At 44.9% G+C, this 24,924-nt stretch overlaps 1 pseudogene; it reads right to left on the bottom strand.

The window, feature by feature from the left end:
- LOC118379495 (neuron navigator 3-like) overlaps window positions 1-24,924 on the bottom strand; it is a 276,779-nt pseudogene that overhangs the window by 123,396 nt on the left and 128,459 nt on the right.

Raw genomic sequence — 24,924 nt, forward strand, 5'->3', positions numbered from 1 at the left:
AACATTGTGGGGATCGTAGAATGGCCTTACTGAAGAGCTCAGTGACTTCTGCAAAACCGTGGCACTGTCAAGTGGGAAGTTCCCCCTGGGTCAAATTTCTGCCCATGTTAGTGTGGCATTGGAAAGCAAGAATAGGTTGAACTGTAAGTTCTGTTATTGTGAAGTGGGTGTTTCAGAATGCACAGCCACACACAGCACAGCCACGAAGTGGTAGGATACACAAGCTCACAGAACAGAACCACAGAGTGTTGAAGTGCATTTGCGCGTAAATATCGTCTGTCCTCAGTTGCAACACTGAAGGACCCCAGGAGGGTGGGTGTTTCCAAATCCCTGCCTCCCAGCCCTACACTGTGCTTTCCATGGAGAGCACATTAATACGTACTCCTAGCAGAGAATTAGTGGAGCTTGCAAGAGAAATGTACTGTTTCCATGTGGACACCCTTCTGAGCATTTTCAGCGCACCCGTTTGCACAATACAAGATCACCATGCCATGCAATGCCATAGACGTTGGCTGGAATGGCCTTGGTGTAAAGCTCGCAGTGACTTTCCACTGACTCTCAAATTTCCCCTGTCCCGGTCAATGTAAGTTCTCTGGAGTGATGGAAATGTTTACAAGCAACAACTTCACCATCTGGATACACAAGCTCCAGAACAAGGACTAACGTGCGTGTAAGTATTGTCTGTCCTTTTTACGGGTTGCCTCTGGAAGGATGCCAGGACAACACTACCTGCCCGAATGCATAGTGCCAACTGTAAAGTTTGGTGGAGGACGAATAATAGTCTGGGGCTGTTTTTCATGGTTCGGACTAGGCCCCTTAGTTCCAGTGAAGGGAAATCTGACATTCTAGATGATGGAAGCAAGTCCCCGCAGCAATGTTCCAACATGTAGTGGAAAGCATGTCCAGAAGAGTGGGGCTGTTATAACAGCAAAGTGGGGACCAACTCCATATTAATGCTCAGAATTTTGGAATGAGATGTTTGACGAGCAAGGTGTCTACATACATTTTGAGCATGTAGTGTATGTTTGCCTTCTACTGTTGATTGATGTAGTGTCAAACAGCAGGGACATGCTGGGATTCACATTCACAATATAGAAGTGCCTGTCCTCTCCATCTCCTCATTCAGCTCTACTCTCCATAGACGACAGTACTTCTTAAAGGATGCTAGACGGTTTATGGAACCACATTATTTTCAAACCTGCATGGTGGAATTCTATCTATGCTGAGTCATAAGCACAACAATATAGCTGAACTGGTGGCCTTTCCAGGGACGCAGCCTCAGCCTGAGAAACCGTGATTCTCTCTAACCGCGTAGTATTTTCCCCAGAGGCAAGGGAAGGGCTTTAGCTGCCGCGACGCGAGGCCTCGGAACACTTAATCAGCTTATGATCTGGGCCACAGCCTTTAAACCTTACGACGCCTGTAAACGTGTCAGTCTGTGGGAGGAACATGTAAGCTGGCACACGCCAAGTCATCTCTTTAAAGACCAGCCTGTGTGTGTGTGTGTGTGTGTGTGTGTGTGTGTGTGATGTGTGTGTGTGTGTGTGTGTGTGTGTGTGTGTGTGTGTGTGTATGTGTATGTGTATGTGTGTGAGCGTTTAAGAATCTCACTTAACCCTTACATCTAAGAAGCCCAGTCATTCTTGTGATAGGGTGACAGAGCTTGCCTTCACACCATGGAAACAGCCGTGAAAGTTGGGCAACAGAAATTCCACGCTTGATTTGATTTCTTTGTCGGAGTCGCGGGCAACACTGTGATAAGATTGTGAATGATGGCCGAAGTGTTTGGGATTCAGTATGTGCGGCCAGCGAATTAACCATGTCTTTAAAGATAACAGGGGCCCGAAGGATGACATTTCATACCAATCGGCTGACGCCACCAACGCCCCAGAGAAGTAGAGACTTGGCGTTACCATAGCAACACTTTCTTTCACAACCGCTTACTTCATCGGCTGAGAGTGAAATGTCACTTCTGCTGGCTGGGCGCTGGACCCTCACACGTCTGCTGCTCAGTGCTCACACACCCATCGTGTGGCACGCAAACACACACACACATTCCCCTCCCCACACACACACATGACCCTCCCCACACCACACACACCCCGACACACACACCCCGACACACACACCCCGACACACACCCACACACACACACACACACACACACACACACACACACACACACACACACACACACACACACACACACACACACACACACACACACACACACACACACACACACACACACACACACACACACACAGTGAGCTGAGTAAATCCTCTTGTAATAAACACCAAGTCCCTATATCTGTGAGCCTGCCCTCATTTTCTCTCCCTTTGGACAGCTGGAAGTGTCCCCAATGGCACACTACTCCCTATCTGTGGAATAAATAGGCAATAGGTTGTCATTTGGGGATGCAGATCCTGTCACCCTGAGCTGGCCTGCACTAGCCTGTAGCTCTTGCTTTTTACATGATCTCTTCAGACAGGCTCTTCTGCCATGACTAGACTCTCAATTCCCTGTCTTTTGCTAAAGGTTTGGCTGCATCATTGAAATTTCTCTGACATTTCCTTGGAATTGTTTGATTTGACCCCCAAATCTAAAGCCTCCACCCTCGCAGGGATGAGGAGGAGGCCTCTTATTTACAGTGGGCCTAAAGTTGAGTCCTTAGGCTGGGGTCAATCTCTCACTCCCAATGACATAACTCCCTCCATTGACAAATGGTTGAGGAGAGCGACTGGCGACTGGCCATGTTACACAAGGCTGATTAAAATAGATTGGAAATGTGTTGAGCTGCATACAAAGAAAACAATAGATATACACAAAAACATTCTGGATCTCACACATTAAAACAGACCTGTATCAAGATTAAGGATTGGAATTGCTATATTAAGTACAACATTAAATGCTTAAGTACCAGGCTGATTCATGAGCATGGACATGACTCCTGAGTTTAACACTGGACTAGTGACTGATAGACAAGCAGCAGACTGCCTCTTCATGTACACCATGCAATTAGCTCCCCCGGGTCATACTGCCAGTGAGTAGTGAGAGGGAGGGGAGATAGACAACATACTGCCAGTGAGTAGTGAGAGAGAGGGGAGATAGACAACATACTGCCAGTGAGTAGTGAGAGAGAGGGGAGATAGACAACATACTGCCAGTGAGAGGGAGGGGAGATAGACAACATACTGCCAGTGAGAGGGAGGGGAGACAGACAACATACTGCCAGTGAGAGGAGACAGAGACTATACTGCCAGTGAGTAGTGAGAGGGGAGACAGACAACATACTGCCAGTGAGAGGAGGAGACAGACAGTGAGAGGGAGGGAGACAGACAACATACTGCCAGTGAGAGGGAGGGGAGACAGACAACACTGCCAGTAAGAGGAGGGGAGACAGACAACATACTGCCAGTGAGTAGGAGGGGGAGATAGACAACATACTGCCAGTGAGAGTGGAGGGAGAGGAGACAGACAACATACTGCCAGTGAGAGTGAGAGGGAGACAGACAACATACTGCCAGTGAGAGGGGAGGAGACAGACAACATACTGCCAGTGAGAGGAGAGGAGACAGACAACATACTGCCAGTGGAGAGGAGGGAGACAGACAACATACTGCCAGTGAGAAGTGAGGGAGACAGACAAACATACTGCCAGTAAGAGGAGAGGAGGGAGACAGACAACATACTGCCAGTGAGAAGGGGAGACAGACAACATACTGCCAGTGAGAGGGAGGGGAGACAGACAACATACTGCCAGTGGAAAGGAGAGGGAGACAGACAACACTGCCAGTGAGAAGGAGGGAGACAGACAACATACTGCCAGTGAGAGGAAGGAGACAGACAACATACTGCCAGTGAGAGGGAGGGGAGACAGACAACATACTGCCAGTGAGACAGACAACATACTGCCATTTGGTTCTTAGTGAGAGGAGGAGACAGACAACATACTGCCAGTGAGAAGGAGGGGAGACAGACAACATGCTGCCAGTGAGAGTGGAGGGAGACAGACAACATACTGCCAGTGAGAGGGAGGAGACAGACAACATACTGCCAGTGAGTTCTTAGGGAGGGGAGACAGTTAGAGGGGAGACAGACAACATACTGCCAGTGAAGTGAGAGAGGGAGACAGACAACATACTGCCAGTGAGAGGGAGGAGAAAGACAACATACCACCAGTGGAGGGGAGGGAGGAGACAGACAACATACTGCCAGTGAGAAGGAGGGAGACAGACAACATACTGCCATAGTAGTGAGAGAGAGGAGAGAGTGAGATTGGTAGTTTGAGAAGGAGGAGACAGACAACACTGCCAGTGAGAGGAGGGAGACAGACAACATACACAAGCACAGTGGCCAGTGAGAGGAGAGGGAGACACAATCAGAACACACCCAGTGAGAGGTAAGTAAGGGAGACAAGATTTAGACAACATACTGCCAGTGAGAGCTCTGGAGGGGAGACTTAAATGTAATGTAAGATTCAGACATATACCAGATTTAACACTGGTAGTGACTGATAGAGAGGGGAGACAGACAAAATACTGCCAGTGAGGGAGGGGAGACAGACAACATACTGCCAGTGGGTAGAGAAAGACAACATACTACCAAAGAGAGGGAGGGAGACAGACAACATATTGCCCAGTGAGAGAGAGGAGACAGACACTGCCCAGTGAGAAGGGGGGAGACAGACAACATACTGCCAGTGGGTAGTGAGGAGAGGAGACAGACAACATATGCCAGTTAGTAGTGCAGTGAGAGGGGAGACAGACAACATACTGCCAGTGAGAAGGAGGAGACAGACAACATACTGCCAGTGAGAGGGGAGAGAGACAGACAGACAACATACTGCCAGTGAGGAGTGAGGAGGAGACAGACAACATACTGCCAGTGGGTAGTGAGGAGGGACAGGGTCAGTGGCTGACAACATACTGCCAGTGAGAGGAGGGAGACAGACAACATACAGTGGCAGTGAGAGAGGGGAGACAGACAACACACACAGTGGGTAGTGACAGAGAGGAGACAGACAAAATACTGCCAGTGGGAGGGAGGAGATTAAGACAACTGACTGCCAGTGGGTAGTGAGAGGGAGTCAGACAGACAACAGCACACCATTGAGTGGCAGGAGAGGAGACAGACAACCATATTGCCCGTGGGCAGTGAGAAGGGAGACAGACAACACATTGCCAGTGAGAAGGAGGAGACAGACAACATACTGCCAGTGGGTAGTGAGAGAGAGGGGAGACAGACAACATACTGCCAGTGCTGGGCAGTGAAGGGAGGGACAGACAACATACTGTCAGTGGGTAGTGAGGAGGGGAGACAGAGAACACAGCCAGTGGGCAATAGACAACATACCCGTGAGAGAGGGGAGACAGACAACATACTGCCAGTGGGTAGTGAGAGGGAGGGAGACAGACAACATATTTGCCAGTGAGTAGTGAGAGAGACAGACAAGACAACATACTGCCAGTGGCAGTAGTGAGAGAGAGGGACAACATAGACAGGCAGGAGAGAGAGGGGAGACAGACAACATACTGCCAGTGGGTAGTGAGAGGGAGGAGACAGACAACATACTGCCAGTGGGCAGGAGGGAGGAGACAGACAACATACTGCCAGTGGGTAGTGAGAGAGAGGGGAGACAGATACTTTGCCAGTGAGACAGACGAACATACCGTCAGTGGCAGAGAGGAGGAGACAGACAAACATACTGCCAGTGGGACAACTGATACCACAGTAGAGGAGGGAGACAGACATACCACAGTGAGTATGAGAGAGGGGAGACAGACTGCCCAGTGGGTAGTGAGGGAGGGAGACAGACAACATACTGCCAGTGGGTGGCAGTGAGAGGAGGGAGACAGACAAACATACTGCCAGTGGGTAGTGAGAGAGAGGAGACAGACAACACACTGCCAGTGGGTAGTGAGAGAGAGGAGACAGACAACATACTGCCAGTGGGCAGGAGTGAGAGAGGGGAGACAGACAACATACTGCCAGTCAGTGAGAGAGGGGACAACATACTGCCCAGTGAGAGGGAGGGAGACAGACAACATACTGCCAGTGAGAAGGAGGGATAGACAACATACTAAGTGAGAAGGAGGGGAACAGACAAAATACTGCCAGTGAGAGGAGGAGACAGACGGAGCAACATACTGCCAGTGGGTAGTTAGAGGAGGGAGTCAGACAACATACTGCCAGTGAGAGGGAGGGAGACAGACAACATATTGCCCGTGGGTAGTGAGAGAGAGGAGACAGACAACATATTGCCAGTGAGAAGGAGGGGAGACAGACAACATACTGCCAGTGGGTAGTGAGAGAGAGGGAGACAGACAACATACTGCCAGTGAGAAGGAGGGGAGACAGACAACATACTGTCAGTGGGTAGTGATAGAGGGGAGACAGACAACACACTGCCAATGAGAGGGAGGAGACAGACAACATACTGCCAGTGGGTAGTGAGAGAGAGGAGACAGACAACATATTGCCAGTGAGTAGTGAGAGAGAGGGAGACAGACAACATACTGCCAGTGGGTAGTGAGAGAGAGGAGACAGACAACATACTGCCAGTGAGTAGTGAGAGGGAGGAGACAGACAACATACTGCCAGTGGGTAGTGAGAGAGAGGAGACAGACAACATACTGCCAGTGGGTAGGAGGGATACTGCCAGTGGGTAGTAAAGAGGGGAACAGACAGACATACTGCCCAGTGGGTAGTGAGAGAGAGGGGAGACAGACAACATACTGCCAGTGGGTAGTAGTGAGAGGGAGGGAGACAGACAACATACTGCCAGTGAGTAGTGAGAGAGGGGAGACAGACAACATACTGCCAGTGGGTAGTGAGAGGGAGGACAAGTGTTAATGATCAGGTAGTGAGAGGAGAGACAGACAACATACTGCCAGTGGGTAGTGAGAGAGTGAGGGAGGACAGACAACATACTGCCAGTGAGTAGTGAGAGAGGAGACAGACACTGCCATGAGGAGACAGACAACTGCCAGTGACAGACAACATACACGTCAGTGAGAGAGGAGGAGACAGACAACATACTGCCAGTGGGTAGTGAGGGAGAGGAGACAGACAACATACTGCCAGCGGGCAGTGAGAGAGAGAGGGAGACAGACAACATACTGCCAGTGGGTAGTGAGAGGGAGGAGACAGACAACATACTGCCCAGTGTGGTAGTGAGAGAGAGGAGACAGACAACATACTGCCAGTGGGTAGTGAGAGGGAGGAGACAGACAACATACTGCCAGTGGGTAGTGAGAGGAGGAGACAGACAACATACTGCCAGTGGGTAGTGAGAGGAGGGGAGACAGACAACATACTGCCAGTGGGTAGTGAGAGGGAGGAGACAGACAACATAGTGGGGAGGAGATGAGACAGAAACATACTGCCAGTGAGTAGTGAGAGGGGAGACAGACAACATACTGCCAGTGGGCAGTGAGAGGGAGGAGACAGACAACATATACTGCCAGTGGGTAGTGAGAGGAGGGAGACAGACAACATACTGCCAGTGGGTAGTGAGAGAGAGGGGAGACAGACAACATACTGCCAGTGGGTGAGAGGGAGGGAGACAGACAACATACTGCCAGTGGGTAGTGAGAGAGAGGGGAGACAGACAACATACTGCCAGTGGGTAGTGAGAGAGAGGGGAGACAGACAGTGAGAGGGAGAGACAGACAACATACTGCCAGTGAGTAGTGAGAGAGAGGGGAGACAGACAACATACTGCCAGTGGGTAGTGAGAGAGAGGGGAGACAGACAAACGACACAAACACCAAGAAAGAAGGACCATGGAGTTGACTGCTCCCACCAGGGGAGACATTAGCTCTGTTTAGGTGGTAATGTAGGGTGTGAGTAATGGTTTAAACGGTGGCAAGGGGGTACTGAGGAAACAGAAAAACCTTCACTCCCTTTCTGGATGGGGGATTCATGTGTCCCAAATGACATCCTATTCAATATATAGTGCACTACTTTTGACTAGAGTTCTATGGGCCGTGCTAAAAAGTAGTTAACTATAAAGGGAATAGGGTGCAATTTGGGAGACCCCCACTGTGACAACAGGTCTGGGCAAATGGGACACAGGGGACAGTGAAGGCACTTGTGTAAATCTAGTGGACTGGCTCTGGCCAAAATAAACAGGGTCGGTGACCGGGGTCTGTTCATGGTTGGTAGACTGTTGTTCTCTGTTAACAGAGGAGTATATATATATATATATATATATATATATATATATATATATATATATAGTATATATATATTTATATATAGAGAGAGAGAGAGAGAGAGAGAGAGAGAGAGAGTAGAGAGAGAGAGAGAGGCAGAGAGACAGAGAGAGAGACAGAGAGCAGAGAGACAGAGACAGAGAGAGACAGAGAGAATGGAGATATGAGGAAGAAGGACAGCCCTCCTGCTCTCCCTTTGTGGCCTTGAACTGACACTCTTAAAGTTCTTCCTCATCCCCATTCCTTCTCTCCCACTGTTTATTAGACTATAAACAGTCTCCCTTCAAGTGTTTTATCCTGACCATAACCTGTACCAGACAACCATAACTCTACAGATGACCAAATGGGACACAGGGGACCATAACTCTGCCGACCATAACTCTACTGAAATAACTCTAGTGACCATAACTCTGGCCAATAACTCTACACCGCGACCATAACTCTACTGGTCGACCATAACTCTACCGACTGACCATTCTCTCTACTGGCGTAACCATAATACCGACGATACATAATATCTACCGGGCCCGTTACTCTATATACCATAATATATAGAGAGAGGAGAGAGAGAGAGAGAGACCCTTAACTCTACCGAGAGAGAGAGAGAGAGAGAGAGAGAGAGTGACCGTTAGCAGAGAGAGAGACCATAACTCTACAGGCGGGGCAGAGAGAGACAACCATGGAGATGCATGAGGAAACCATAACTCTACCTGCTCTCCCGTTACTCTACCGGCGACCGTTACTCTGACAACCATCTTAGCGGCCGTTTCTCCATCCCCATTCCTTACTCTCCACTGACCATAACTCTGATCTCCCTTCTTGAGTGTTTAACTCTACCCGACGACCGTTACTCTACCGGCTGACCGTTACTCTACCGACAACCATAACTCTACCCGGCGGCCGTTACTCTACTGGCGGCCGTTACTCTACCCGGCGGCCATAACTCTACTGGCGACCGTTACTCTACTGACAACCATAACTCTACCGGCGGCCGTTACTCTACTGGCGGCCGTTACTCTACCCGGCGACCATAACTCTTACCGTTACTCTACCGACAACCATAACTCTACCGGCGACCGTTACTCTACCCACGACCATAACTCTACCGACACCGTAACTCCCGGCGGCCGTTACTCTACCGACTGACCATAACTCTACGGCGGCGACCATAACTCTACTGGCGGCCGTTACTCTACCGGCGGCCGTTACTCTACCGATGACCCGTAACTCTACAGCGACCGTTACTCTACCGACGACCATAACTCTACCGGCAACCATAACTCTACGGCGACCATAACTCTACGACCCGTTACTCTACAGCGACCGTTTACTCTACCGGCGGCCGTTACTCTACCGATGACCAGTAACTCTAGCCCGTTACTCCGGCGACCGTTACTCCATTGGAGCCATTACTCTACCGCTGACGTAACTCTACAGGCGACCGTTACCATTACTCCATTGTGACTCCATTGATGACCGTTACTATACCGACAACCGTAACTCTACCGACGACCGTTACTCCACCGACGACCGTTACTCATTGACGACCATTACTCTGATAGTGACAGAGGGATGAAGGATGTGAATGTAAAGGGAATGGTACCAACACTGTAACGATCATTGAAAAATACTGAGAGACAAATGTTCAATATCTACGACATAATGTGAGCGAGCCACTAGGTACTCGTTGAAAAGAAGAGCCTTGTTGAAGCCTATTTTTCCCAACCTAGGGCCCTGGTCAAAAGTAGTGCACTATATAGGGAACAGGCTACCATTCGGGACACAGACAAATAAACCACTTACTTTGGGATAAAGTAATCATGACAATAATAAAATAAGGAAAACAGTGTGTGACAAAATCTGTCATCATGGCAGGTTATTACTTGGTGGAGCGTGGTGTGATTCAAGCCCCACAGCTCTGCAGTCTAACCACTACCACTCGCCATGCTGTGAAATGCACTGTCTTGCCTTCTCCCGAGATACCCCACTCTAATCCCTCTACCCTGCTGATCTGATTCAGCAGACTGGTTCATGTGGTGTGCTGGCGGGTGCTGCTCTGTCCAGTCCACTGTGTTTATCAGTGGCGCCACCTAGTGCGTGTTGTGGACCATGCGCTCCAAAATATAAATGCTGAAAGCTACTGACAGACCCTGAGGAAAACAGCTGTAGAAACGCAGGGTAAGATAATGCTCTAAGACACTAGAGGTTTTCCTTATCCTGTTTAAACCTTATGGAAGGTGAGTTTAGACCGGCATATCCCCATCTTCACACTATTGTGACGACCGTCAAACTACGCTGGTTTTACACCGTCTTTTTCATCAAGGACGACCGTGTAACAGGCTAGATTAGAACAGTTTGGTTTGGCTCGGCTCTATGCTCCAGGCCTGCTTCTACCCTGATTCTAGGTTCCACCTACCTCTGTCATTGCCACTAGCATACTGGAGAGGCTTGCTCTTATCGATGCTGTTAGCTCTGACTCCTCCTGTTGAGGTTGGAGGATCCTTGGCCCTTAGGGGACCCCGCTGCCTGCAGCGGACACCCCTGGTCGGCCTGGTTACGAAAACACAGCGGGTGAGGAGAAAGCGTGAACAGTCACAGAGCAACACAAATACATGTCCTGCTAGGTAGTGTGTTTGTGTTGTGCTGAAAGGACCATTATGTTCTCTCTGGGACATGCATAAAGACCCCACACACACACACACCGTTACACACATCACACACACACACTACACACACACACCACACACACACACACACACACACACACACACACACAGCTAGTGTTGTGCGACCACATGTATTCTCAGGGAAACACACGGGAGAATACACACTTCAGCATCTGTGGATAAATGTGGATGTTTACTTCTGATGCCACAGCTGGAGCCAGTCATAAGTCCCAGAGGGGAGAGGGCCAGGCTCATTATTCCATTAGAGACTCGTTAAAGCATGCTAACGGATCTAAAAGTCCACTACACTGACACTGACAGAGCAAGGTCTTCTCAGTACTGCAACCAAACACTGAATTAACCTCAGCTGATTGGTCAATGTAACACCATTAACCAATCAGCATGGCTCAAGGCTCACTTCAATGCATCTGGAATGGTAACTGCCTCGGACAGTCCATGAATGGTCTTCAATGAGTCTGGGAACTTTTACTTTGATTTGGATGTTTTATCAGTGAGATAATTGACCTGGAAAATATGTTGCTGACGTCCAACTTTGCAGATGGACTCGTTGACCTTTACGAGGAAGTGAAATCTATACAAATCTGACTTTGTCCTGGAAAAACATGATCACATCTCAAAGAAAATGATCTAATCACATGACCATTACAACATATCTATATAAAGTTCATACAGTTTTGATTACCGGCCCTAAACACACAAAACCTTCATTCAGGCCCTAAACATACAGGACAACCTTCAGGCCTCCAGAAATAAAGAATGAGAGAGAAAGAGAGACCTGGTGAACAGTATGAACTGCTCTGTGTTGTTTCATGAAAGATGCTAAGCCCATTTCCCCATGGGAATTCCATCATCTAAACTACCCCACTATCCACTACCCACTATCCAATCCACATCATTTATGTCTGACACTCCTAAAAGCTTGGTAATTAAAGGGGAGTATGAGAGTTTAATTAGGCATCGTATCCCTGGACAAAGAGACTTAACAACAGCGCATAAACCTGTCACAGAAGCAGACTGAGGAAGCTTGAGGGACTAGATTGCAATGTGAGGTAATGGCTAAGGGTCAAAACAACACAACCAGAGAATTAACATCTTGGCCCTGTGGTAATGCATCTAGGGAAACGACTCTATTAAGTCCCAAATGACAACCTATTCCCTTTATAGTGCACTACTTACAGTAGGGTTCTGGTCAAAAGTAGTGTACTCTATAGTGACTAGGGTGTCATTCGAGATGCTACCTCTCGCTCTATCCTACTGAATTTAAACCACAGAGGAGACAGTCATCTGTTGATAGTAAACATGACTGTGTGTCAAACAGACAATAAAACACACATTCGTACGCAGCTAAAATTATGGTGGCAGAAATCATACTGTGACGAGTAAACGTGTATCTTCTTGTTTCTGTAGCTCAGTTGGTAGAGCATGGCGCTTGTAACGCCAGGGTAGTGGGTTCGATTCCCGGGACCACCCATACGTAGAATGTATGCACACATGACTGTAAGTCGCTTTGGATAAAAGCGTCTGCTAAATGGCATATTATTTATTATTATTATTTCTGTTTCAGAGTAAAAAGCCAACTCACAACGCAGACAATGGACTGGTCCCGGTGGAGTCAATCCATACGTCATGTAATGATTGATGGAACCAGAGTAACACCAACTCCTTCTGTTGTCACGTAGGAGTCTCTTAACTCCAGTCTTCAACCCAAGGATCAATGCATTACTCAACGTCAGTGTCCCAAACGGCACCCTACAATGTCTTGGTCCAGTGACTGAGGAGTCTGGGGCTTTTTGACACCATTGGGTTGGAAAACGGACAGATGGTAAGATGAAAAAGCAGGTGATGTAGATATGCTAGAAGCTCCATCCACTTGGTAATGATACACTTTCATCACCCTGTCAATACATTTCACCACATCCTGCCACCAATGCATCATGATCAGAAATAATAACGTTCAACTAAGATATAATCCTTCATTTCCGGGACGGGGCTAACGAAGATGTATCTGATGTCCCTCCTGGCTGCCTGTGTTCCAAATGGCACCCTATCCCTTATTTAGTGAACTATTTCTGACCAGTGCCATTTGGGATGCAGCCGGGGTCTCCAGCACTCAGCTCTATTTTAAGATGGAGAAGAGGGAGAGGGGTGGCCAGACACATTATTCTCCCTGTCAGACAGGGCTCGAGGTAACGGCTTCAAACTGACAGGGTGTCTCTGTGCTCACTGCAAAACAACCCCCCCCCCCCAAAAAAAAATATATAAAATGGGACAGATAACAGACATGTACTAACACACGCAACCACCGACCCACCCACCCAGGCTGAGAGGGGCACCTGGAGACCCGTGAGCTGAATAAGCATGACTTCATGAGTGCATGTGTGTAATGTCAAATATAACCAGGCAGGATGGATGGGGGGGCCGAGAGAGAGAGAAGAGAGAGAGAGGAGAGAGAAGAGAGAGAGAGAGAACAGAGAGAGAGAAGAGATGGAGAGAACGAGAGAGAGGAGATGGAGAGAGCGCCCACTTAAACAGTAGACCCTGCCATCTGCTCAGCCCATTATCTATATTAGTGAGAGAGAGCGTGTGTGTGTCTGTGTGTATGTGTTTGACAGTACATACCTATGAGAAAGATAATGAATATTATCAGTATGAAACAGACACAGTGTGTGTAAAACAAAATGTGTGTCTGCTTCTGGCAGGAAGCTCAGGGAGTCAGTCAAATTGAATAACAGGTTTCTTAGCAAGTCAGCACATCTGTCGCTGTATATTCAGGACAATTACCAAAGCTTCCTGGAATCGCTTCTATCAGCATCACAGACAGGTGCTTTAGGCTGCGGACAAGCGGGCAAACACCGCCCCCTGCTGCGAACACGCTGAATTTAAATGGCAATTTATTTTTTAAAGTGCTGTTAGTTGAGGTGAGATGCCGAAACACTGTCAACACACCAGGGGTGTACCATTAGTGCCTCACTAATTTGCAACAGAAAACATTTTCCAATGAAAAGTTTCTTATTGAACAAGTTCGGGTAGTCCCTCCCCATGTGTCTTATTGATTCTGCTTGGTTCCTAGTGAATAGGACCCAGGTAAGCAGGTTTACTGAGAGAGTGGAGTAGGGATTTTAAGCTCAAAATCAATTGAAGATGCTTGTTTGCACACTTTACACAGCTCTAGGAGCACAGAGGAAACACTTTACACAGCTCTAGGAGCACAGAGGAAACACTTTAATAGTAGAGAAATAAACTCCAGCACACTGGCATTCCTGTTTGCCCCACAATGTGTTTAGTGGTTGGAGATCCATTAAATGCATTGTGGAGTAATAGTTGGAGAGTTGCTTGAGTTTCTTTTTCAAGGCACAATATCCTCGGATATAAAACTGCCAAGGTAGCAGCAGAACTAAGTCCTTCAGCCAATCAAACACAGGAGCTTTCACAAACGTGTGAGGCTACCATTGTGCTGGGAACTCACATTGACTGTATTTCCTGAATAATGTTGTTGACTTTAAAATCACCCTGGGGGTGTAGGCCAGTACCTCACAATAAAACAACTGTTCATGCCCAATGGTTATCCTCCACAGTAAATCTAAGGTACACGTTATGGCCACAAACTGAAACTAGAGGGCTAATGTCTTTATGTACAATACTTTCAGTGAATGATATCATTTGGCACATTTCTACCCTGACCCCTTCCCAGTGAGAATTCATGGAAGAAAATGTGCAGTCTTCATCAACGATGTAGTTAGTTTCAAGTTATGGGAGCAGGTCACGTGACCACTAGTTTTTATTTTCACGTATCAATCTGAATCAGGAAAAATCTATCCAGTCCATTTCATTTCATTAGCGGTCCAGGACGACTCACACAGGCCGTGTGTTCTCCAGGTCGGGTGTGGTGAGTCCCGGTGGGCTCGTATCGTCTGCCATTTTACGACTTCCGCTGGCTCCTAGCTGTATCACACCAGCCCCCTGGAAGGCCCAGAGAGTGCTGATCCTGGCCCCCAAAACAGTGCAGTCTATCACCAACCCCCCCGCCCCCCCTACACACACACACGCACACACACACACACACACACACACACACACACACACACACACACACACACACACACACACACACACACACACACACACACACACACACACACACACACACACACACACACACACACACACTATAGTCTCTATCCGGCTATGGCTGGAGTCAGGGTTAGCTAAGAAACACACACTATAGTCTCTATCCGGCTATGGCTGTAGTCAGGGTTAGCTAAGAAACACACACTATACTCTCTATCCGGCTATGGCTGTAGTGAGGGTTAGCTAAGAAACCCAATCAGTCCTGGTGTGGTTGGCCTGATGAGACAGGCCCAGTTTCATTAGCCAAGGTAATGAGGGAGAGAGGAGGCCAACAGGGAGATGAATGTCTGAGCATTGCACTGGGTCAGGGGAAAAGTAACTCTGCCCAACTACTTTTGTTGTGAAATCTCAGCCATTTTATCCAATCGATAGAGTTTTCATTTGGGGATAATAATATAAGGTATTCATTTTAATTCAAGTGTTAGTGGGATTTTCATGCATCGGCAGAGGAGGAAACACGCCCAGTGAATGATATCATTTGGCACATCCAAGGAAACACGCCCGATCCAAGGAAACACACCCCGATCCCACGTCCCGATCCAAGGAAACACACCCGATCAAGGTAACACACCCCGATCCAAGGAAACACACCCCGATCAAGGAAACACGCCCGATCAAGGAAACACGACAAGGAAACACGCCCCGATCCAAGGAAACACGCCCGATCCAAGGAAACACGAAACACCCGATCCAAGGAAACACACCCGATCGATCAAGGAAACACGCCCCGATCCAAGGAAACACGCCCGATCCAAGGAAACACGCCCGATCCAAGGAAACACGCCTCGATCCAAGGAAACACGCCCGATCCAAGGGAAACACGCCCGATCAAGGAAACACGCCCGATCCAAGGAAACACGCCCTGATCAAGGACGCACTCGATCAAGGAAACACGCCCGATCCAAGGAAACACGCCGATCCAAGTTTCCAAATAACACGCCGATCAGGAAACACGCCTCGATCCAAGGAAACACGCCTCGATCCAAGGAAACACGCCCGATCCAAGGAAACACGCCCGATCCAAGGAAACACACCCGAACGCCGACACGGCCCGATCCAAGGAAACAACAAGGAAACACCCTGATCCAAGGAAACACACCCGATCCAAGGAAACACGAAACACGCCCGATCCAAGGAAACACGCCCGATCCAAGGAAACGCGCCCGATCCAACGTGCCCGATCCAAGGAAACACGCCTCGATCCAAGGAAACACGCCCCGATCCAAGGGAACACGCCCCGATCCAAGGGAACACGCCCGATCCAAGGAAACGCGCCCCGATCCAAGGAAACTCACCCCGATCCAAGGAAACACCCCCCAGTCCAAGGCAACGCGCCCCGATCCAAGGAAACTCGCCCCGATCCAAGGAAACACGGTCCGATCCACATCAACGGGACTGCAGTAGAGAGAGTTAGCAGGGTTAAGTTCCTCTGCATTCACATCACCGAGGACGACATGGACCAACAACACTCTTGTCAAGAGGGCGCAGCAGTGTCTACTTCCTAAGGCGGCCTCTCCAAATACTACCGCTGCACCATCGGAGCGTCCTGACCAGTTACATCACGGCCCTCCAGCGGGTGGTGAAGACGCCCACACATACGCGCTACACACATGCAACACACACACACATGCTACACACACACATGCTACACACATGCCACACGCACGCTACACACACACACACACACACACACACACACACACACACACACACACACACACACACACACACATCCACACACACACGCAAGGAAACACATGCCACACGGCAACGCACGCTACACACACGCTACACACACGCGCTAAACACACACACACACACATTACAACCAGACTCAAATTTACAGTACTATTTACAATCCCCGCTTTCTCTGATACATGTGTAAAAATGGAATATATATTCCCTTAGTAACAGCTGTGTTCGAGAGCAAAGCAGCTTGTACACGGCTATTCAGCAACAACACCAGCTGACGGGTTGTCAATACTGTGAAGGGGAATACCACCCATAGGCTTGTCAATGCTGTGAAGGGGAATACCACCCATAGGCTTGTCAATGCTGTGAAGGGGAATACCACCCATAGGCTTGTCAATGCTGTGAAGGGAATACCACCCATACACTTGTCAATGCTGTGAAGGGAATACCACCCATAGGCTTGTCAATGCTGTGAAGGGAATACCACCCATAGGCTTGTCAATGCTGTGAAGGGGAATACCACCCATAGGCTTGTCAATGCTGTGAAGGGGAATACCACCCATAGGCTTGTCAATGCTGTGAAGGGAATACCACCCATAGGCTTGTCAATGCTGTGAAGGGGAATACCACCCATAGGCTTGTCAATGCTGTGAAGGGGAATACCACCCATAGGCTTGTCAATGCTGTGAAGGGGAATACCACCCATAGGCTTGTCAATGCTGTGAAGGGGAATACCACCCATAGGCTTGTCAATGCTGTGAAGGGGAATACCACCCATAGGCTTGTCAATGCTGTGAAGGGGAATACCACCCATAGGCTTGTCAATGCTGTGAAGGGGAATACCACCCATAGGCTTGTCAATGCTGTGAAGGGGAATACCACCCATAGGCTTGTCAATGCTGTGAAGGGGAATACCACCCATAGGCTTGTCAATACTGTGAAGGGAATACCACCCATAGGCTTGTCAATGCTGTGAAGGGGAATACCACCCATAGGCTGTCAATGCTGTGAAGGGGAATACCACCCATAGGCTTGTCAATGCTGTGAAGGGGAATACCACCCATAGGCTTGTCAATGCTGTGAAGGGGAATACCACCCATAGGCTTGTCAATGCTGTGAAGGGGAATACCACCCATAGGCTTGTCAATGCTGTGAAGGGGAATACCACCCATAGGCTTGTCAATGCTATCCAGCACATATTTCACATAGCTTGGTGGGGTTTGCGTGAAGTAATTTGCCAGCACGCTGGTTCCCACCAGCCACAACCGTCTAAGGAGAAACAAATGCTCTGGGAGCCAGACAACCGGTGAAGTATAGGAGCCTGGAACTGTCTGGATGCCACCACAGCAAGTCATTCTGTTCAATGCAGCATTCGGTAAAATGGCCCCTAATCCACATAGGCTTGAGTTTAATGGCTCACGCATGTCACTGACGCCTGGGATCGCTAAGTGCCGATGTTAGTTTGGCATCAGAGAATAGCCAACACAAAGTATTCCATTATGAAATCCTCTAAGATAGATGCACAACCAAACCAAATGAAAGAACTTCCTTTTCACAAGTAGATTATTATGAGGTTGAGGTTGTACAGTAAAGTACATAATGTGTGATTCATGTCGACATGAACTGAAAGAAGGTGAAGGAAAGTTAGCCATGTGAGAGTCATACCTTGTGTTTTTCTTCTGTGGTGTTGCTCCTATTCCGCTGTGACCCTGGGGGCTACCATACCGCGCAGTGAGACTGTGGAGAGAGCAGAGAGAGACACAGACTTAGTGAAGGAATGAGGCGAACGGCTCTCTGGACTCTTTACACTGTAGCATCTTTGAGACAACATCTAATGCAATAAGGAGAGAGTCAGAGGAGAGCATTGCGCGAGACAGAGACAGTAACTAACAACACAAGCCCTATTGAAAGAAGCACATAGTGTGAACCCGAATTGCGGTTCACGTGACGGGCCACACGTTTCATGTGTATGTCCTCTGTAGCTCAATTGGTAGAGCTTGGAATTTATTTTTTAAATATATTTTTTTATTTAACTAGGCAAGTCAATTAAGAACACATTTTTAATTACAATGACGGCCTAAAACAGTTGTTTAACTGCCTTGTTCAGGGGAAGAACGACATATTTTTACCTTGTCAGCTCAGGGATTCGATCTAGCAACCTTTCGGTTACTGGCCCAATGCTCTAACCACTAGGCTACCTGCCACCCCTACGCAATTCCTGGATAATGATAGTGGGTTCAATTCCTGGAACCACCTGCTCAAAAAATGTTTGCACGCATGACTAAGTCACTTTGGATAAAAGTGTCTGCTACATGTTATATATTATTACCATTATATGACTATATTATTACCATTATATGACTATTATTACCATTATATAACAATATTACCATTATATTACTATAGTATTACCATTATATTACTATACTATTACCATTATATTACTGTATTATATTATTACCATTATATGACTATATTATTACCATTATATGACTATTATTACCATTATATTACTATATTATTACCATTATATGACTATTATTACCATTATATTACTATATTATTACCATTATATGACTATTATTACCTTTATATTACTATATTATATTATTACCATTATATGACTATATGATTACTATTATATTACTATATTACCATTATATTACTATACTATTACCATTATATTACTGTATTATATTATTACCATTATATTACTATATTATTACCATTATATTACTATATTATATTATTACCATTATATTACTATATTATTTTATTACCATTATATTCCTAGATTATATTATTACCATTATATGACTATATTATATTATTGTCATTATATTACTATATTATATTATTATCATTATATTACTATATTATTATTACCATTATATTACTATATTATATTATTACCATTATATTACATTATATTATTATTTCCATTATATTACTATATTATAACCACATGTTTTTGAAGCATGTAACGGCTTATTAGCCCTTAACTGGAAAGCAACTATCCCTCACCATTATGTGCCACTTATAATCTCATACTGAATCTTGACTGATTCCTATAAAAAGAGTGTTTTACTTAGAAATAAAAACACATTCTTATGAACAAAAGTGAATAAAAAATTACAGAGGAATTATATCCTCCACAAAGTCATAGTTTACAATTACACTCATTCTTAGTCATGTATTATTAACGGCGAGGCTGGTGGTTTATATTGGCCTCTGCTGGCGTTCGACAGGAAATATTATATCGCGATTACCATTATAAACTATATTATGAACAAATATGACTTTATTATATGAACACACATTATATTCTATATTATATTAATATCAGGTTATATTCTATATTATATTCTTATCATTATATTACTATATTTATTGATTACCATTATATTACTATATTATATTATTGGTCATTATATTACATATTATAAGTTCCATTATATTACTACATTAAGTTACATTGGATTTTTGAAGTTCCATTGGGTCACACTTTACATTAGATCCTTTAATTAAGTTCCAAAGTCAACACTTTACACCATAATGTGCCACTTCACCGTAAGTTCCATTGGGTCAACTTTACATTAAGTTACATTGATCTCCTCAAAAAAAAAGTTCCAGTGTTTTAACATTCAGAAATAAAAACACATTCTTAATGAACAAAAGTTCCATTAAAAACTTACAGAGGAATTGGTGTACAAACTTCCAGGCACACTTTCATTAAGTTTACATGGGATCACTCATTCTTAAGTTCATTGGGTCACACTTTACATTAAGTTACATTGGTTATCACTTTACATTAAGTTCCATTGGGTCACGTTTACATTAAGTTACATTGGAACTCACACGGACACAAAGAAAACAACATTGGGTGTTTACATTGAACATTGGGTCACACTTTAATAAGTTACATTGAACACTTTACATTAAGTTCCATTGGGTCACACTTTACAGCCAGGTTCGGGGTGAGTGGCTCTTACATTAAGTTCCATTGTCACACTTTCAACCCCACTATAAGTTCCATTGAGGACTGACTGGTGGGAGCACACATACAAGTTGGCCATTGGGTCACACTTTACACTAAGTTCCATTGGGTCACACTTTACATTAAGTTACATTGGGTCACTTTTAAGTTCCATTGGGTCACACTTTACAGTTCCATTGGATCACACTTTACATTAAGTTCCATTGGGTCACACTTTACATTAAGTTACATTGGGTCACACTTTACATAAGTTCCATTGGGTCACACTTTACATTAAGTTACATTGGGTCACACTTTACATTAAGTTCCATTGGGTCACACATTAAGTTACATTTCACATTACACTAAGTTCCATTGGGTCACACTTTACATTAAGTTCCATTGGGTCACACTTTACATTAAGTTCCATTGGATCACACTTTACACTAAGTTCCATTGGGTCACACTTTACATTAAGTTCCATTGGATCACTTTACATTAAGTTCCATTGGGTCACACTTTACATTAAGTTACATTGGGTCACACTTTACATTAAGTTCCATTGGGTCACACTTTACATTAAGTTACATTGGATCACACTTTACACTAAGTTCCATTGGGTCACACTTTACATTAAGTTCCATTGGGTCACACTTTACACTAAGTTCCATTGGGTCACACATTTACATTAAGTTCCATTGGGTCACACTTTACACTAAGTTCCATTGGGTCACACTTTACATTAAGTTCCATTGGGTCACACTTTACATTAAGTTCCATTGGGTCACACTTTACATTAAGTTCCATTGGGTCACACTTTACATTAAGTTCCATTGGGTCACACTTTACATTAAGTTCCATTGGGTCACACTTTACATTAAGTTCCATTGGGTCACACTTTACACTAAGTTCCATTGGGTCACACTTTACATTAAGTTCCATTGGATCACTTTACATTAAGTTACATTGGGTCACACTTTACATTAAGTTCCATTGGGTCACACTTTACACTAAGTTCCATTGGGTCACACTTTACATTAAGTTCCATTGGGTCACACTTTACACTAAGTTCCATTGGGTCACACTTTACATTAAGTTCCATTGGGTCACACTTTACACTAAGTTCCATTGGTCACACTTTACATTAAGTTCCATTGGATCACTTTACACTAAGTTCCATTGGGTCACACTTTACATTAAGTTCCATTGGGTCACACTTTACATTAAGTTCCATTGGGTCACACTTTACATTAAGTTCCATTGGGTCACACTTTACACTAAGTTCCATTGGGTCACACTTTACACTAAGTTCCATTGGGTCACACTTTACACTAAGTTCCATTGGGTCACACTTTACATTAAGTTCCATTGGGTCACACTTTACATTAAGTTCCATTGGGTCACACTTTACATTAAGTTCCATTGGGTCACACTTTACACTAAGTTCCATTGGGTCACACTTTACATTAAGTTCCATTGGGTCACACTTTACATTAAGTTCCATTGGGTCACACTTTACATTAAGTTCCATTGGGTCACACTTTACACTAAGTTCCATTGGGTCACACTTTACATTAAGTTCCATTGGATCACTTTACATTAAGTTACATTGGGTCACACTTTACATTAAGTTCCATTGGGTCACACTTTACACTAAGTTCCATTGGGTCACACTTTACACTAAGTTCCATTGGGTCACACTTTACACTAAGTTCCATTGGGTCACACTTTACATTAAGTTCCATTGGGTCACACTTTACATTAAGTTCCATTGGGTCACACTTTACATTAAGTTCCATTGGGTCACACTTACATTAAGTTCCATTGGTCACACTTTACATTAAGTTCCATTGGGTCACACTTTACATTAAGTTCCATTGGGTCACACTTTACATTAAGTTCCATTGGGTCACACTTTACACTAAGTTCCATTGGGTCACTAAGTTTACATTAAGTTCCATTGGGTCACACTTTACACTAAGTTCCATTGGGTCACACTTTACACTAAGTTCCATTGGGACAGACTTTACATTAAGTTCCATTGGGTCACACTTTACATTAAGTTCCATTGGGTCACACTTACATTAAGTTCCATTGGTTTTCACACACTTTACATTAAGTTCCATTGGGTCACACTTTACATTAAGTTCCATTGGGTTACTGTTACACTAAGTTCCAATCACTTTACAGTAAGTTCCATTGGGGTGACATTAAGTTCCATTGGGTCACACACTTTACATTAAGTTCCATTGGTTTGACACAAGTTCCATTGGACATTACACTAAGTTCCATTGGGTCACACTTTACATTAAGTTCCATTGGGTCACACTTTACATTAAGTTTCATTGGGTCACACTATACAAAAGTTCCAATCACACTTTACACTAAGTTCCATTGGGTCACACTTTACATTAAGTTCCATTGGGTCACATTACATTAAGTTCCATTGGGTCACACTTTACACTAAGTTCCATTGGGTCACACTTTACACTAAGTTCCATTGGGTCACACTTTACATTAAGTTCCATTGGGTCACACTTACACTAAGTTCCATTGTAAGTTCCATTGGGTCACACTTTACATTAAGTTCCATTGGGTCACACTTACACTAAGTTCCATTGGGCACACATTACATTGTTCCATTGGGTCACACTTTACACTAAGTTCCATTGGGTCACACTTTTGTAAGTTCCATTGGGTCACAATAAGTTCCATTGGCTTTACACTAAGTTCCATTGGGTCACACTTTACATTAAGTTCCATTGGGTCACACTTTACATTAAGTTCCATTGGGTCACACTTTACACTAAGTTCCATTGGGTCACACTTTACACTAAGTTCCATTGGGACTTTACTTTACAATTAAGTTCCATTTTTTACATTAAGTTCCATTGGGTCACACTTTACATTAAGTTCCATTGGGTCACACTTTACACTAAGTTCCATTGGGTCACACTTTACACTAAGTTCCATTGGGTCACACTTTACATTAAGTTCCATTGGGTCACACTTTACAGTAAGTTCCATTGGGTCACACTATACATTAACTTCCATTGGGTCACACTTTACATTAAGTTCCATTGGGTCACACTTTACATTAAGTTCCATTGGGTCACACTTTACACTAAGTTCCATTGGATCACTTTACACTATAGTTCCATTAGGTCACACATTTACATTAAGTTCCATTGGGTCACACTTTACATTAAGTTCCATTGGATCACACTTTACACTAAGTTCCATTGGGTCACACTTTACATTAAGTTCCATTGGGTCACACTTTACATTAAGTTCCATTGGGTCACATTTACACTAAGTTCCATTGGGTCACACTTTACATTAAGTTCCATTGGGTCACACTTTACACTGTTCCATTGGATCACACATTACATTAACTTCCATTGGGTCACACTTTACATTAAGTTCCATTGGGTCACATTTTACATTAAGTTACATTGGGACACATTAAGTTCCATTGCTACTGTTTTTATGTTAACAGGATTAACAATATTAAGCATTGGGTCACACTTTACATTAAGTTACATTGTTAGCCTGATTTTAAAACAGCAATAGGCTGATGTTACTGTTAACTGTTAATATGACAGTATGGACGGGCCATGACAATCTAGACATTCATTTTGTCTCAATTGGTTTGACACAATGAGGGATGTTCAAATCTCCCAAAGATTTAACACAACCATCAAACCATTAGTATGCTTTCATTGTTTTACACAAATATAAAAATGTTAAACACATTTTCGCTAAAAACACTCACAAGAAAAGTAATCCTGTATGTAATATTTAAACATCATCAACTATTGCTGAGATGCCATTTTGCACAACAAAACATTAACAGTGATATGTAACATTATGTTAGCCTGATAGCAATAGGCAACATTTGTTAGCCTGATAGCAATAGGCAACATTATGTTAGCCTGATAGCAATAGGCAACATTATGTTAGCCTGATAGCAATAGGCAACATTATGTTAGCCTGATAGCAATAGGCAACATTATGTTAGCCTGATAGCAATAGGCAACATTATGTTAGCCTGATAGCAATAGGTAACATTATGTTAGCCTGATAGCAATAGGCAACATTATGTTAGCCTGATAGCAATAGGTAACATTATGGTAGCCTGAAAGCAATAGGTAACATTGTGTTAGCCTGATAGCAATATGTAACATTATGTTAGCCTGATAGCAATAGGCAACATTATGT

The sequence above is a fragment of the Oncorhynchus keta genome, unplaced genomic scaffold (assembly GCF_023373465.1).
Source record: "Oncorhynchus keta strain PuntledgeMale-10-30-2019 unplaced genomic scaffold, Oket_V2 Un_contig_8101_pilon_pilon, whole genome shotgun sequence".
Taxonomy (NCBI): Eukaryota; Metazoa; Chordata; class Actinopteri; order Salmoniformes; family Salmonidae; genus Oncorhynchus; species Oncorhynchus keta.